Below are 17,747 nucleotides of genomic sequence, written 5' to 3' on the forward strand. Positions count from 1 at the left end.
TTTGGCTGGCTAAGAGGGACATAGGACTGGGGAATTTGTGGGCCCCTTGCAGCTGGCCCTGGGGGGTTTTAGGGATCCTGTGGGACTCCCTGCAAATGTTCCTGTGGGGCTTGGGAACTCTGTCAGGTTTAGGGGATGCCTTTTGGCTGGACCTGTGTCATTTCAGGGCCCTATCTAGCTGGTTGTGTGGGGTTTGTAGGTACTGTGTGGTTTAGGGCACCATTTAGCTGGCCCTGTGGTGTTTAGGGGGCCCTGTGAGGCCTAGGCTGTGTGGTAGCCGCATGAGGTTAAGGGTCCTGGTGGGGTTTAGAGGCCCCATGTGTCAGGTCCTGTGGGGTTTGCAGACCCTGTGGGGCTTGAGGCTCCTTTCAGTTGATGCCAAGGGATCTGGGGGCCCTGTGAGGGTTTGGGAGCCATTTTGACCCTCTCTGAGGGATGTGGGGAATTCATGGGCACCTTGCAGCTGTTCCTGCAGGGCTTAGGGGCCCTGTGGGACTGAGGGATTCTCTGCAAGTGTTCCTGTGGGGTTTGAGGTACATTTTGATTGTTTCAGTGGAGTTTGGGGACCCTGGGGGGTTTAGGGGATACCTTTTTGTTGGACCTGTGGGATTTGGGGGCCCTGTCTAGCTAGCTGCGTGGGGCTTGTAGGTGCTGTGAGGTTTGGGGCACCTTTTGGCTGGCCCTGAGGGGTTTAGGGGGTTCCATTGGGTTTAGGGATCCCCTTTTGTCTGGACCTGGATATTTTGGGGGTATTATGTGGCAAATCCTGTGGCATTTAGGGGGCCTTGTGCGACTTAGGATGCATGGTAGCTGCATGAGGTTAAGGGGCCCGCTGGGGTTTAGGGGCCCCATGTGGCAGGCCCTGTGGGGTTTGCAGGCCCTGTGGGGTTTGCAGGCCCTATGGGGCTTGGGGGCACTTTGTGGCTGACCCTGTGGGGCTTGGGGTTCTTGTGGGATTTAGGGAATCCCTTGTGGCTGGCTCTGTGGTATATGGGGCCTGTTGTAACTAACCCTGGGATTTAGGGGACTTTGGGGGACTTAGAGGCCCCATGTGGCTGGCCCTGTAGATTTTGCAGGCTTTGTGGGGTTTGGGGCTCCTTTTGGCTGATCCTGAGGGGTTTGGGGGCCCTACAGGGCTTAGAGCCCCCATGCGGCTGCCCCTGTGGGGTTTGGGGCTCCTGTTGGCTGGATCTGAGGGATTTGGGGACCCAGAGAGTCAGGCCTTGTGGCATTTAGGAGTCCCTGTAGTGTTCAGGCTGTGTGGTCAGCTGTATGAGGGGGTCCTGTGGGGTCTGCAGGTCCTATTCGGTTTTAGGAGCCCTGTGGGGTTTAGGATTCCCTTATGGATGTCCCTGTGGGATTTGCAGGCCTTGTGGGATTTAGAGGCTCCTTGTGGCTGGCCTTGTGGGATTTAGAGGCCCATTGTGGCTCCATCTTTCAAGCTTGAGCCCTGTGGGGTTTCAGGGGCCCCAGTGGGGTTTTGGGCCCCACATAGTTAACCCAATGGAACTGGAGGCCCCGTGGATGTGGTACCTGCCTGCTGCAGGTGGTGACAGAGAGTCTGTCCCAGGAGCACGCGTTGGGCCCTGCTCCCCTCCAGCAGCAGCACTTCTTTACCCTGCTGTGGGGCCAGACACAGCACAGATCTCCGCTTGCTGCTGCTCGCTTCCAGTGCTGCTGCTTGTTGCCTGTGCTAGCTGAGCTGCATCATCTCTGTGACAGAAGGGTAGGTGACCGTGACTTCCAGCCCTGAGCAGTGCCACCTGTCCTGCTTTTTATCCCAAATGCGCCGTAGCAGTAATGTCCTGGTGTTTGGGGTCTCCCTGCAGCCCTCCTGTGATGCGTGTCCCTGTGCACCATGTAAAGTGAAAGTCTGTGGGATGGTGTTCATTAGCCTGAATTGGGCTAAGTTGCCCTTACGTGCTGTGTTTCTGATTCTGTCTGGGGTCATACTGTGCCCCGTTCCCTTTCTAACCCTGCAGACCTTTGGCACAGCATGGCAGCCCTGCTTAGGGTCTGGCTTGCTGAAGTGCACGACTTTTTGGTGGCTTGTAGAGAGGTCTAAGTGCAGTGGCATCCTCCCATGTGGGAGCTGAACCCATCTGGGTGGGTTAGGGGGAAACATCTGCTTTAAGAATTTTCCTTTTGGTGGCGGTCAGGGACACCTATGGGAATGCATTAGGCAGTTGCATTCATGTTTGGGGCAACTGCTTTATATTAGGGATTCTGGTTTTCTGACCGTATGTCTGTTTATTATAATTTGTAAAATCAGAGCTCAAAGAAAAAAAAATACTGCAGGGAATGTTGATAAACAAGCACAAAATAATGTAGGGCCAGGTTCATAGCCTGTGTTAGTCTTCCATCTGCAGGTCAAAATTATATTTCCTACCTTCCTTCCCCCAGGCACAGTTCAATATAAACTTTTAGTGTAAAGAATGCTACTTCAGCTTTAGAATCTTTGTCTTATCTTTGATTCCTTCCATATTTTCTTTTCTCTTCAGATCACTTCAAGAAAAAGATGCTCTTAATAACTTGCCTATGCAGAATAGGGCAGGAAAGAAGCAAATGAGGTGAGGGAATCTGTTCCCATGTTCTTACTGCAATTTCAGTCACTCTGAGGTGTTTGGGTGTGGAGGGGGGGGACTTTCTTGTTTGTTGCATCTGAAAAGGGTCATGCTGGATTCATCGGGAAAAAGTGATGAGAGAAAATATGTTCAGAATACATCTAGAAACTACTTTTGTGTGGAAGCAACTGTCAGAGTAGACAGAGAAAATGGAAAGAAAACAGGCTTCAGTTGGTCTTCCTGGCAGTCCCATCCCGAAGTTGTTCTTAGAAAAAAATCTCTGTTCCTGAAGTGACTTGCAATCAATGGCTGAAAAGATGTCCCAGAATCTTTCTACAAGTGAGAAAAGAACAGTGTGTAATATTTCCTTGTCCACTGCAACAGCTAAAGTACAAATCTTTACCATGTTTTAGCAGCATAAGAGTCCTGGGTGTTGGTGGTCCCTACTAGACTGGTAGCGTGCCTGTGGGTCCTGTAGTTACGTGACTAAAATTCATGTTTCACGGTTCTCCCTGAAGAAAGCATCAGGATGCCTGAGTGTGTGTTCCTTCCTTATCCTGTCATGATGCAAATTCCAAGTCTCTGCCAGTTGTTAGAGCTGCCTGCTGGCTACCTGGCGTCCTGCCTGAGGACTGGCTGACCCACCTCCTGCCAGAGAGGAAATGGCTCCTCCTGGGGCCTCTGCTGGTAGGCATCCTTCGGGTTTGTAACCTCACCTACAGCTGATCTCCGGTCAGCAGATGCCAGGTTGGGCAGTGTAGATGCAGACTTGCACGTGGCCTTTCCAAAATGGTGGTTTGGCATCTACCTCTCCTGTCAGGGTCAGACTGACCTCAGACAGCGGCCTCCCTGCTGTGGACCAGATGGGCTTGGCGTGGTAACCCCGTAACAATAATGCAAGGCTTGCTTGTCCTGTTTTTGCTACTGTGTGCTGGATGTGAGGGAGTGCTGTGAGCAAGGATGACTTGTCCTTCGGGGCCTCCTGAGATAGAAAAAGGAATTTGTGAGGCTCCATGTGGAAGTGTTCACAGAGCATGGTCTGTGTGTGTGTGTGCGGGGGGGGGGGTATCAAAGAAAACTGCCCAGATTCACAGATTCACAGATTTCTCTAGGTTGGAAGAGACCTCAAGATCATCGAGTCCAACCTCCGACCTAACACTAAGTACTCCACTAAACCATATCCCTAAGCTCTACATCTAAACGTCTTTTAAAGACCTCCAGGGATGGTGACTCCACCACCTCCCTGGGCAGCCCGTTCCAATGCTTAATAACCCTTTCGGTAAAGATGAAGCACTTGGGTGGTGGGAGGAGTTTCACCTGCGGAAAATCACCCCGGGGATGTCTCGGGGCTTTCGGAGAACTACTGCAGTACAAAATTTTGTAGTTACGGGATGGGATCAAGGTTGTATTCATCTCTCTATCTCTGTTTAGGTTTTTTATTTTTGTGTTGGCTCCTTTGCACTCAAGCTTCGGATAGTACGGGGTAACATCACGAAGCTTCCCATCTGCATTGATCAGCCTCTCTTACACATTATTTATTAAGCAACATCATGGATAAAGTTACTACATAATTAGGCTTGGAGTCCAAAGTGTACAAAGACATATGAAAGATCAAAACCAGAAATGTCCTTTTCTTCCTTAAAAATTACAATTAAGAATATCGGACATTGTTTTCTCTGTAATACTGTGTATAAAACAGTGATAATTCTAGAAAAAATGCTATTCTTTAATACTAGAGTTCTGGCTCACTGTATTTGATCTCAATAAAAACCTCAAATTTATATTAAAAAACTGAAACTTTTAATGCCATTCTGAAGCTAAGAAGACTTGCTTTTGGAAGGTAAAACAAGTATTGTATCTTGGCTTTATGATGACAAAATTTTTCATTTTAGGACATCCAGCAGGGGGAAAACTATATTTTATTTTATTGGATTCATTCTTTCCAAGTACGCTGTAAGCATGATTGCAGGTAGCATTGATTATTTTATTTTAGCAGCTTCTATGAAGAGATCAAAGCCTGAGTATTGGTCAGAGAAGCTGAGCGAAGCTAGTCAATTATATTGATAGTATATCTGGGGCAAACCTTGCCATATCCTGCCCCCATTTATTGGGGCCAGATGGTAGGCTGAGAATTTGGTTAAAAAAAATAATCCCATCTAAGCACACACAGTGGTGGGCTTTGAGCAGTGATTTTCATCCAGAAAAGAGACCTCGGAGATGTGGTAGGTGGTTCTGCAAAAGCACCAGCTTTCTGCTCAGCAGAAAGTCAGTTTTTATTAGGAAGGGAAAAGAGAACAAAACTGAGCGCTGTTATGTATGTTGGTGGCTCACCTGCTTCTGAAATGCCACGTTTACTTCCTATCTCAAAAAGTGTGGCAGAACTAGAAGAGAGGTACAAATTACAGAACTGACCAGGCCAAAAATAAGTTGTGTGGAATGGCTTAATGTACACGGAGTAAGTATCCACGCTTAGGGCTGTTCAAACCGAAAGAGTCATCTAAAGCCGGTTCTAGGTGATGTCTGTAGTCTTTAAACAGCATTGCAAACCTAATGGGGAAAGGTGGCACGCTGGCTTTCAAAGCTAACAGACGTCAACTGAAATGACGGAGCAGCCTTCCAAGGTGAAGATTATTCACATCGTTAAGCTGTGGCAGGCTGTTCAGTAAAAACATACCGCTGTGCCTGTGCACAGGAGGCTCCCGAGCCACGGAGTTAGGGGATATCGCTGTGTGCCTTCACTATCCTGTTCCCTGAGCATCTGGCGTGGAAGCTGGTGTGAGAGGGTTTCGGTATGCCTGATGCTGTGTGTTTATATTTTGCTTTACATGTTAGTCTGGGTAGAGCAGTTAATAGCCTAAGGGCATTGTAATGGTCTGTCTCCGTGCCAGCCGCAGCCGCCTCTCGCTCCAGCTACCAACGCGTCGCTAGGTGCAGTGTGGGTAGGTGTTAGCTGCCTTGCTGTGGCTGTGCCCTGCTCTTTCGGGGCTCAGCCACTAGGTGCCCCTGTCCCACAAGCAGGAAACCGGAGGAGACTTTGCAGTGGGAAAGCAGCTGCTCCGTGTGGCTGTTTTTGCAGTAAGCGGCGAGTGGAGATCAGTGGTTCTGTGCATCGGGCCACGGCTCCTTGGAGAAATGCATGTTGCAGTCCTCTGTGACATTTTGTCATTTGTCATTTCCACCTCTTTGAGGCATCAGCCCGCAGTGCACCCTTCGGCTAGGGTGGGAATCCATCCTTTCTTGGTGAAGGAGAGAGTTTGGAGAGCAGACCTGGGTGAGAAGAGATCAGGAACGGCTACATGTGGGCAGAAGCAAGGAGAACCAGGCAGAAAGCTGCCGAGAGCTGGATCAAGCTCTCTGTTTTGGTGGTGAGGTCAATGCAAAATACATCTGGAAGACAGTAAGTCTTGCTGTGACTTTAATCGACTCTGCTCCCCGGACAGAACTGACATCATATCAGATCTATTTTGCTTTGCTGTGATGACTAACACAGTTCTGCATCAGACACTTGCATCTTCAATGATGTCTTTAAAGTTCAGTGTCAGGATTGGATGTGATCACCAATGAAAACATGATACGGATATGGCTCAGTGCTCAGCCTGACTCTGTATTTGACATCTGTCTGTACCCGTGCTCACCTTTGCACGTCTGGAGGGTGAGCAGTGCACGAGCATGACTGTTGTCTTGTTTGCTTAGCTATATGGACAGTTTAGGGTGGCAGTGACCGGGGTCTTCATGACATTGAGCAATAAAATTAAGCTTGACAGGTGACCTAAGGTCTCTGAGTAGCGCTGAAAAGCCCCTGGTGTTTCATTTGGTACACTATGAAGGTACCTGGTACCGTATACCTTGTAAAATAATGTATTGCTCGCAGTGTGCAAATGTTTTGGGGGTCGTGTTTTTCATGAACCTTCAATATGGAGTGCCTGCCCTCCTGGGACACCCTGGCAGTGTTGCAGGGCCTTCTCTGACGCAGCAATTCTTCAGCACCTGTGCCAGTATCTTGATGTTCATTCTCCACAGCCACCACTAGGGCAATAGGTTTGCCTGGACTTGTCCTGGTCAGTAAATTTGTGGCTTCAGGTGCCAGGTTTGCCATTCAGGAAGGTTTTGAGTATCTGCCGTGAAAGCACTGGGCACCCTGCAGTTCTCTGAAGGTCTCTCCTTCTGGATCTTCTCCCAACTGGTGCACTTTGTGAATATTGCGGTCAGTGTTTTCAGAGCTAGAAAGAGAAGAGAAGGCAGCTGGTGAGGAAGAAGGGATTCCTGTTCCAACGCAAAGCAAGCCAGAGCAGGTGGTGTGCAATCAGCATCCTGCTGCCCGGAGACTGGTACTGATAAAATCCATAGCTCAATTTCAGCCCAAAATGTTTCCTCACAACTGGTGTGCTAGAAGTCTTGCTGTAGCTTACAGAGGCTCTTCTGGCCGCTCTCCCTCCTGCAGGTATGGTCAGTAAGGCACACCTGTGAGAGGCAGGTCGTCGTTGGCATCACTGGACAGCCCCTGTGCTGGAAATAGCTGCAGTTAGCTGTGTCAGCGCACGCAAGCCCAGAGGCAGCTTCTAAGGCAAAGGTTTCAAATCCTAGCCCCCATCTGTCTCCTGCTGAATACTCCAGGGACTAATAAGCTGAGAACTTCTGCTGAGCTCTTTTTCCCATAGAGTGGCTCAGCTTGGAAGGGGCCTTAAAGATCCTCTGATTCCAACCCTGTGATTCCCAACAGAATCAGAATGGCTTGGGTTTGCCCCATGGTTCATAGCGGTTCTCTTTGCAGAGACTTTCTAGTGCTGGGTGTGCCCCCGTTACAGCTGGAGGCTTCTTGGAGCAAAGCTGGGCTTGGAGTTACCTGGGATGTAGGAGATGGAGGTGGCGGGGTTGTCCTTTCTGACACGTTTAACTGCCTTGCTGGTTTTCCGGGACTGGAGCTCTAACAGAAGCGTGCTGGGATCACTGGTCGTAGTAGCTGCTGGGCGTCTCAACAGGCAGGCACAGTGCGGCTCCTCTTCCTCAGCTGTGGTGCTGGGCCTGGTGCTGCTCTGTGCACTGCTGCCCTTTAGGCATGGCACAGAAAGAAAGTGGATGAAAAGAGCATTTCCCAGGGAAAAAAAATAAAAATAAAAGCTTTGCTGGGGCTAGATCTCTCTCCAGGGAAGGAGCTGCCCCTGACCAACACACTGCTGAAATGCCAGCATGGACCCGGACGTGACCTTGGAGAACGTGGTCATACGTCAGCTGTGCAATAACCCTGTGTGGTTTTTCTCCTCATGACAAGCAAGCTGCTGAGGCTTTCTGGGGGGCTGGTCCTGGCTGGCACGTGGCCATTCCAGCTGCCTGCAGCTCAGCCCCGAGCTGTGCTGCCCGTGGCAGGGTGCAGCACCAGCAGGACAGCTGCTGATGGGTCACTGCCTGGAACGCGGGGACAGGGCTTGCTCTGTGCTGGAGAGCTGCTTGCTGCTCGTCTTTTATGTATTTTACTGTGTTTTTGTTTTCAGATGGGCTTTTTAAAGCTAAGCTTTTAAGAATTGAAAATATTTGGCAGCTCATAAAGTTGCTTGAAGCAAAGGGGCAGTTTTCTTGCAAAATTTCCAACCTCATGGCTTTCAACCTGACACAAGTAATGTTTCATCTCAGTTCACTTTCTTGTGGGCTCTTCTTACAATGCAGATGAATTGAAGAGAAATGAACTGCTTGTGGTGTAGGTGGACATGTAGTAATGAAGATATTTCTCCTTTAGGATTTCTGCATCCCTCCCAAGGTGTTTTCAAATCAGCAAGCTAACAAGAAGGAACCTGATGCATATGGAGGGACTCTTCCCAAAGAAGGCTCCTGGATTCAGGGGGCAGCAGAGTGCAGATTTTTGACACTTAAAATGTGAGCCCGTCTGCAGGTTATCACTTGTTCGCTTGACTAGATCGGTTGATATTGTTTCCTTTTGGAATGAGGAAGGTACAGCGACACGGTCTTTTACTGGCAGGCTTGGAGCAATCTGATGGAATCATTCCATACGTGTTATTTTAGGCACGTATAGGGCGGGAAAAGGGAGTGTGCAACACCACAGCATTTCCAGTGTGGTGAGTTTGAAAGCTGATGACTGTCACAACATGAAGAATTTCTCAGTCCTTAGTTTGCTTGGATGATTTTTAGTTGTTATTTGTTTGCCCTTTGGAGAAACCTAAAAAAAAGTTGCATTGTGACATTTCTGGGGGGATGGAAGCAACAAAAGCAGGAAATTCATCTTGCTTCCCCTCCTGGTCATTTGTGAAGTGGGGGAGAGTATCTGTTAGCTGACTGGCAGGATGGATGAAAATGTTGTTAGGGACCTTTACTGGAGATCTCTGTGGCTAATGTTAGTAAAATGGATGTGATCCCAACAGAAGGAACATAGTTTGAGATTTAGCACGTCTTTAGCTGCTTTTTGTGGAACCCGTTTCCCTGGAAAAGGCAGAACTAGCTCCAGAAGGCAGACTGAATGGGCTGAGGTGGAGGTATAATCATAGCTGATGCTGGCCTGGGTGCTTAAACACAGTTCTCCATGTTTCTTGTAAAATCTTTGGGATTTTTTTTTTCATCTGGGTTCTTGCTACTGAAGCAGCAGCCCTTCCTGCTTCTCCCATCCAGTTACTGAATCTTCTTGTGCCTATGAAATCTCCGTTTGTTGTAGGAAGCTCATGGAGGGATGATTGTGGTAAACACAAAACTAGAAGCATTTGGGGTGTACCAGCAGTGCTGTTCTACTTGCTGGATCGCACAGGTAAATGTGTTAGGGGCAGAGCTCTGATGGAAAGTGTTTTGCCAGGACAAGGTGTTGTGGCAAGGGTCAGGGGAGGAGCAGGGCTGGGGCAAAGCCAGGAACTCGGATGAGCAGAGTTGCTAAGCTTCATGCAAATCAGCAGAGGAAAAAGTTTGGGTCTTTTCCAAGGTCATTCTGAGCCTGGCTTGAGACCAATTTCTTCTGTTGTTGATGATGGAAATCAGACCCATGCTGCCTGAAACAAGCTTCCAGATTCTTCAAAGCATACTCCTGGGGGTGCCATAGCTGCCGGGGGGTTGTGAGGGGCGGAAGGGAAGGAGAGAGAGAATTGGGATGACTGGAAAAGTTAAACGTGATAGCAGGAGTGCGTGACTGGCTGACTCCCTGACTGGAACAGGAAAGAGCTAACACTCGTGTAAAGCACTCCTGCAGCTGACATTCCTAATGACATTTTCACCCACACTGCCCATTGCCCAATGCGCTCTTTCCCCTGTGTCCTTTCTAAATCATGTGTGCTTAATTCAGATGGTGCTTTCTGTTCCTGGGACTTGCTGCTCAGAGGAAATGTGTACATGCTATTCAGGTGCTGCCACTTCTGAGGGATCCACATTTTTCAGCCTTTATTTCCTTCCTTTATTTCCTAGAAATCACAAGCTGAGGCTCTTCCTAACCACATGGCCTGTGTAAGCCAACTCCTGATCTTTGCTGGGGTCTCACAAGCACACGCTGTTGTTGAGACCTCTGGGGTTTGACTAATGAGATGAAAACTTTCCGAGCATATTTAGCTCTTGTGGATTTTGTCATCTTATTGCATTAGGTGTGGTAGTTGATGATTGCTTTGGCTATAATGGGTTGTAGCATGGTGGAATCCATAGGAAGTGGAAATAAATTAATGAAATTGATTTTATTTATGGCAGTAGATAAACATGAAAATCTGAGTATTTAGATGACTTAAATCAATACAGGAAAGTGAACGTGCTACTTCTGTTCTGCTTTCCTTTACAATTCGATTGCTTTTTTTGCTAATGTCTGGTAGTGTTGTAATTGCACCAGTTCATGAAGTTAACTAGCTGAACACTTGACTCCTGTGTTTAGAGCTCTCAGCTGAAGTAGGCATGGACAGGCAATTTCAGTCAGTGTGCATTTGATATATTCACACCACAGCTTTGACTCTCATGGGGCGGAACCAATCCCAGATTTTTTTGCCTTTTTTTTTTCCTGATAGTACCATACCGTGTTGATACTGTTGTGAGTGGCTGTGTAAGGAGTTCAGATGGCTGTTGAGGGAGCATTAACAGATGGGCTTCTTCGATGTCTCCAGCTCTGTGGGAAGAGTTGCTGTGCTCTTGTGCGGGGATCTCTGTGTGCTCAGAGGGAGAAAAGGCATCTTGCTGCTTCAGCCTTATGAGCTGGGACTGGTGTTCCCTAGTTTTCCTCTGTGATCATCTGCTTTGTCTGTCCTGAAGGTGAATGAGATGACATGGTTGAGTATTTCAGATCCTGCCTTCCTCAAGTGAACAAAGAGCTAGGACCCTGCTGCCTTTGGGTATAAAATGGGTTTCTTCCCATGGGGTGGTTAATTTAAATCCTGCTGAACATTGGTTAGTGCCAGAGTGAAAGGAGTGACAAGGACACCCCAGTGTAGAACATCTTCAGGGAAAGGCAGTCTTCACTGCACCCAAAGCCTCCAGCCCTGGTTCCGCTCCTGTGCCCTCTGTAATGGTGTGCAATAAAAGCCCCTGCTCAAAAGCACAGACTCTGCTTAAGCCAACTGGCCTTTGTGGGGAGAAGCCTGTTTCTGGGGGTTCCTCTAAGGAAAATGCTAGTGCAGAGGGGTGTGTTTGTTGAAGGGCAGAAACATTAGTATATATTGTTGCGTATAACACGTGATCAAAGTGTCTCCCATCCCCATGGATGATGATGCCGTTACACAATTAATTAATTCCCTTACTCTTAAAGTTTCTTCACTGTTATAAAGATATTAGCTGAATAGACAGAGTTGCGGTTCTTGGGTTAAAGTCCTGAAAGCTTACTTGAGAGCCTCAGTTATTTTTTCAAACTTCTCTGCTCTCCTGCCCTAGAAAAAAAAGTTTTCCAGTTTGTCAAAATCATGTCCCTTCTCTCCTTCCCAGCTAAATGCCATTATAGATCCATATCGCCTATGTTTGCTGTCCTGTTTAAAGACAGAGCCAACCTCAAGCAAGTGTATCTGCTTAGTGCTTATCTATCTGTAAGTTGAGGCAAATGCTTCAATGCAAAGCCCTGTGTACAGCATTTGAAGCTTTTTATCCTATATTTTTCTCCCCCAGGGTAACCGTAGGAAGGGGGGGAGGAGTAGGAACAAGAAGAATTTAAAAAAAAAAATCAGTCAAACAAAAAAACCAACCCAATTTTGCAAATCCTGCCAGTCTGGGGCACCAGGCATGAAGCAACAAGGCAAGTGCTGATTGATCAGGGATGCTGTATGTATGGTGAGAGGCCAAGGCCACCTTAAGTAACACCTATGAAATGTTAACTTACGCTCCTACCAAACCCGGGAACATCCAGCACTGCCTGGGCTGGTGCTAAAGGGGGTAAAAGGAGAAGAAGGGAGGAAAAAAAAAAAGATACAAAACTAGGCTGAAGAGATGATGTGTATTTCCTTTTCAAAGAGTAACTATTTCAAAAAGGGAAGATTAAATGACTCTTAAGCTTTCCAACTTTGGGAAGAAACTTTCTGTGGAAAGCTTTCCGTATCTTCTCACATGACATTTGTTGCAGTAAAAGAAACGTTAGAGCCTATTATAGCAGAGTATTTCCTGCTTAGGATGAGTTTGGTTGAATGAGGCTGGGAGATGAAACTTACCCAAATACTCAAGGTATTAGCCCAACAATTGGAACTGGACACATGTTCCACTGTTTCAGTGGAGCTGATGTGTTTTCCTGAGCCTAGGTTTAGGCCTGGCCCATCCGTATGTGCTGGGACCAGCAAGCATGTTGTTTTGGGAGCGTTTTATTTAGTACAGGGGCTAGGTAGCAATAAACTGGCCTAGCAGTGGCAGTTACGGTGAATTGGATTTCAGAGCTGGCTGTGATGCCCTGTTGTTCTAGGAAACGTACATCCATGACATGCTCTTCTGATCTGGTTCTCTTTTCTGGTGGATGCTTGCTCGCTCTCCTCCATTCCTGGCTTCCCTTTTGGGTCCTGGTCGTAGCTCTGAGGTCCCAGCCCCGGGGTGGGTTGTGATGGGCCTTGCCAACATCCTCTGTAGACTTCCACCATGAAGTTGGACTGACCAGCCTGTACCACATCAAAATGCCCAGGAAAACAATTTGGTCATAAAAGTTTTGATTTCAGTGAAGTTATGTTTAACTGGGGAAAAGTGATTATCAAGTCAAAAAGAAAAACGAAACTGTCCCGTGTTGTCCCACAATTTGTGCTGGTGTGAATGTGCACACACAATTTTGAGTGCATAAGTTAGCAGCTAAGGGACTGTTTACATTGTGGCCTTCGTTCCAGATAAAAATCTATTTATTTACAGTCTAATCAAGGGCAAGGCAGTTTTGTTTTCCTTTCCTGGAGCAAACAGTGGGGTATGATAACCTATCAAATATTCACCCATGATGGGACAGCCACAGAAGGCAGCGAGCACAGCACAGATCTTGAGCAAATGTAGCTAATCTTGCGTTGTAAGGTCATGTTATTTTTAAACTGGGTAAAGAATGAGTAGCATAGGGGAGACAGTGTTTGTGCAGCCCTTTTGATTTGTTTTTATTTCTTAAAGCCAGTTTGGCCTTTTTAGTGATCCATGGGAACAAGCCGGTGAAGTGGCTGAGCCTCTGTAACCACAAAGGAAAAGGGATGACTCCTAATCCTGGCCCTCATTTGTAAAAATGTCTTTTTACAAAATGTCAGGGAAGGAGAAATCTTGCGGGCTCCAAACATCATCCAGTAAATAGAGTTCAGCTCTGGACTGAAGTCAGACACTGCAGGACTCCTATCTGGGTGGCTCTAGGGCTCCTGGGGCTGGTCTCCCTTAGTTGTATCGCTGTGAAAATAAGAGTTGTGTTTGAGGTGTGGTGCTCAGCTGGGTGCTGGGAGCAAACTGCACTTTGTATGGTCATTATTACCCACGGGCAGCGCTCTTCTGGCTGCCCTCAGTTTTAGCTGAGTAAGGGTTTTCTGAAGCTGGCCTTTTGGAGTAATTTCAGATGCTCTAAGGGTTTTCTTTATTTTTGTTCCAAGTCAGCTGATCTAAAAGGAGCTGCTAATCCCAGTGGCAATGGAATTCGACCCATTTTCAAGACTTTGATTCTTTTTCTCTTGCTAAAGATAAGAGCCTTATCTTTGTCAAGTTTGGGTGAGGCATAGACTCCATATTCCAGACAGCAGATCAGCACGCCCTGAGATACTCAAGCCTGAAAGAAAAGTTTAATCTCCTTGAAAATGGATTTTCTCTAACCTGAGAATAGATATAACAGTCGTGTTGTCAAGCACTATATAAACCTTCCTGGTCAAAAGCTGTCTGGATCACAGCTTATACGCAAAATTTGGAAAAGAAGGGAGGTGCCATAGTGGGTGCAGTTAACAAGAAATTTACCCTTTATTGTTTTGTACAAGCTGTCTCTTTATGTGATTTTGGTTTGAGATTTTCAATTATTTTGTCACAGTATTTTTTTTTTAACCTTTTACAAACTCAGAAGTCTTTATTGTTGTTTAAAAGCATTACATAGGATGTTAAGTGAAAGTGTCACAGGGCCCTGGTGATCAGTGACTGTGTCCTGAATCCCTTTCGTATTTGCAGCTGCCCCTGGATACTTTGGTTATTTGGAGGCACGTTTCCTTCGTTTTGTGAAACCATGCATTGGCCATGAGAGTATGTTTCCAGAGCTGTTTACCTCGCAGACCTAAGTTACTACTAGCTGTCAGCTAGGCCAAACCAATGTTTCTGAAGAGAAGTGAAACTGCATTCCAGGTTGGTTCTGATGCTTTTTGACATGTCAGTTTAAACAAACAAACAAACAAACAAAACACAATCAAAATCTTCATTTATTTCTTAATTTGCTTTTTTGGTTTCTGTTTTGAAAACAAAAAAGGAAGCAAATTTTTAATTTAAAAGGAAAATTATGTTTCTCTATTAAGAAAAAAAGAAAAAGTTCAGCAGGAGTTCAAATAACTACTTGTCTAAAATCTGATTTCAGTGAAATGTGACAATTCTCTTTTAAACATTTGTCGTTGTTGTTGCTTTGTTTCCTTGGATTCCCAAACTTTCGGTCAGAACTAGAAAGATGGTTTGAGTTAACAGTTGCTGTGTTTTCCATCCAAAAGTACGAAGGTATCTATTTTCTTCAGACTGAGGCATTCGAGGCAAAGACTTATGAGGAAAAACAAGCTGAATTTTGCACTGTATCTCAAACCCTCACCAACCTGAGTTTTGTGCATCTTATTGAAAGAATAATTGCATGTTGTGTTTTCCATTAATGTAAGTTGTCTCAGGGCTCAGATCTGGAAGTTCTCCTTCACCCAGACACTCATGTTGTTGTCAGTGAGAACTGCAGCACTGGGATTTAGGAATAAAATTTCTTTGTGCTGTTAAAACTGGATTTCGCACTCTTTCATATTGAGTATTCCCTTCTGCATTGAACTGTTATGTCTGCTTCAGTAGGATTCTTGCCGTTTCTCATGCAAGGTCTGCTCAGCAGAGATGGGTCGGAATGTGTCCTTGCAGGGAAAAGCATCAAATAAAAAGAATATGAAAACAAGGGGAAAAGGTGGGAGTCAGTTCTGCTGGTGAACTTGTACAAGCCAGTTACAGCTGTCAATAAAAGCTTTACATCTTTGTCTTTGGAAGCAGGTAAACTGCCCTTGTGTTCTCTCCATATTTAGCTGTCTTTGGCTAGTAAATACAGATGATAGGAAATAAATGAGGGTGAAGATAGAAAAAGGCAAACGAAAATTAAACATCCGATCGTGTAACCAATCTGAACTTGCTATCATTATGATGGCTAGGAGTAAGATTTTTCCAGATGGTTCTCCCTAACAATTTTTACTCAACCATGTTATTTTGTAGCTGCTTTTCTTCAACAGGAGGGCCTTTCTCAGAGACACTCAACTGAAAAGAGCAGAGCCGATCTTTTGAAACTCTCACGAGGTAAAACATTCGTCATGAGGAAACAATGAAGTGGACTTGTGGAGGACTGCAGAGGATGGTGCCCTGATGCGTTTTAATCTGGTGGGTGAAAAGCTGCATTTAAAAGTTTATGGTTAAATGCTGCTGTGCTTACAAAGTCGTACGTGACTTTAAAGAATAGACCTGGTGAAGGCATCATGCTTATCCATAAAGTAAGACATCAGCTGCCCTGTCAGGCTGATGTGGTATTGATTAACAGATCAGAGGGATCACAGAGATTTTTGAGGAATCACAGAAGTGTGCTGTAAAGCACCAAGGCCGTCACTATGCAGGCAAAGTCCAAAAACAAACAAAAAAAAAAGCAACAACTCATTTGTTCATTTTTACTTTGTGTCATGTTCCTGTAAGTGAGAAGTAACTGGGGAAACTAAATTCCTGCAGACAGGGAGGGAGAGTTCTTTCCTCTGAATCACAGGACCATTTAGTTGGGAAAGACCTCTAATATCATCTAGTCCAACCTTGAAGTGTGCTCAAGGGAAAGCAGCTTTCAACGCCCATAAAAAATGTGGTGGGCAGGAGGGTCCCATCAAGTAGCTGGGAGAAGGTTATTCACGTAGAGAAACCACAGAAGGAAACAGAGTAAAAAGCCAGGTCTCAGGGGCTGAAAAGACTAGGGAGAGGACAGGGCAGTTTGCAGCAGCACAGCAACAGAATGGGGTGGCTGGAAAACAACCTGCAAGCAAGAGTGCACCTGGAGGGACACGGTGGGAAGCCAGGTGTAGGCACAGTCCCTTTTTAATTCCTGTTCTTGCTTTCCTTGGTGCCTGGGATTGTTTCCAACTAAGAAAAATAAATCATCATGGTTTCTGTTTGATCGTTCCTGTGTGGTTTTTTTTAATCAGTTTAGAATTAATTTGGTCTTCTTTGGGGAGCTCAGGGAAGAGTAAAGTTTTGAGAGTTCTAGGTTATTTGGGCTATTGTTGCATCAATTCTCTGCTCTGCTGAAACTGGAATAGTGCAAGGAAGGCTCACAGTTTACCCAAATGCAGTCAGGTCAATGATAGGATAATAAGTAAAAGAAAAGTCAACAATCAGCAATGTTTGGCCTTTTGGGTAACTGTCAGTCTCTCCATCTCTGAGGAACAAGCAGGTGGATTTTTAATAAGCTTTATTTGGCTTGTCACTAAGTTAGGCAAGCGAAGACAGTGCTTATCAATTTTTTATGCCACATGAAGGCACTCTGAAACAATAAGAGAGCACACAGGCTTCAGAGTGTACTGGTTACTCAAAATGCAGCTGAAACGGAAGAGGAACTGCTACAGGCAAACTTTGATCTCCTTTTTTAATCTGTATGTAGTAACTTCTGTCGAAGGACCAGTTGTCAGGAACTGTTGGGTCCCAGGTGTTGCAGAACAGATCAGCCATTCCCCCAAATCCTGACACACTAACCTGCGTGTATTGTTCTGCCAGCTTTCACGAACTTTCCCAGTCATACGTCTGCAGATGTGCAGCATAGTTCTTGTGAATTCCTGATGGCAGGGCAGTGCTAGGCTTGCCTTTGAAGCAGGTGTGGTGTTGAGCTGTGCACATGCGGGAGGCCTGATGCTTCCACAAAACTTGAATCACCATGCGCAAGTTCTAGACAGTCAGTCTGTACAGGCAGAGGATACAATCGGGATTTCTAGCTTTGCAGAGATCCTGAACGGGTATATAAAATCATCAGCTTCTGCTAATGCAGGATTTTTGTCTGGAAAAGAGAGGATCTGGTAAGACTTGAATGTGCAATCGTTTGAAATGTAACTTTTTTTTTTTTTAAAAATTAATCTTCTGTGCTGTGGTTGGAACTGTCCCAAAATTCTCTATCACATCTACAAACTGTTTTTACTTTTTCTATGAAAGCTTAAGTTTTCTAATAACAAACTGATACTGTTTGGCTGGACTTCAGGAAAAAGGAAAAACATCAGGTGACTTGCTAAGGGTGAATCAGAATGCAGCTCCCAGATCTGAAGGTTTTCTTTTGATCTACTGTGAACTTCTCCCGTTAAATTTTAAAATGGTATTTTCCCCAGACCTCGTCTAAAATATAAAAAAAACTATGTGGGGGAAAAACATTCTGGCTGTCGCTTAAATAAGAGAAGTCAGGAGAGCCAAGGGGTAAGGCTTGTACTCGATTCTTACTCCTTTCAGCTTCTCGTCATGTACTCAGGTGAAGATCAGCCTTAGTTTTGAAATTCTTGGCTTGTGGCACTTTGCATCACAATTACTGTGGTTTTTAAACATTGTGGGTTTTGCTTGAAATGCTTCATTTGATCTGAGATTGGCTCA

The 17,747-nt window shown here is 45.9% G+C and overlaps 1 protein-coding gene across 4 annotated transcripts in view; it reads left to right on the forward strand.

Moving 5' to 3' along the window:
* The first annotated feature begins 16 nt into the window (after window positions 1-16).
* Window positions 17-17,747, forward strand: part of CPS1 (carbamoyl-phosphate synthase 1) — a 116,939-nt gene continuing 99,208 nt past the window's right edge. For 2 of the 4 annotated variants that reach the window (XM_080598995.1, XM_080598999.1), the window contains exon 1: window positions 17-1,726. The gene's annotated coding sequence lies outside the window, so the exon portion shown is untranslated. Of the gene's footprint in view, window positions 1,727-15,379; window positions 15,525-17,747 lie in introns of all 4 variants that reach the window. The other 2 variants (XM_080598994.1, XM_080599001.1) reach the window with 2 other exon arrangements.

Source organism: Anser brachyrhynchus (assembly GCF_964034855.1).
Source record: "Anser brachyrhynchus genome assembly, chromosome: 7".
In the NCBI taxonomy this organism is placed as follows: domain Eukaryota; kingdom Metazoa; phylum Chordata; class Aves; order Anseriformes; family Anatidae; genus Anser; species Anser brachyrhynchus.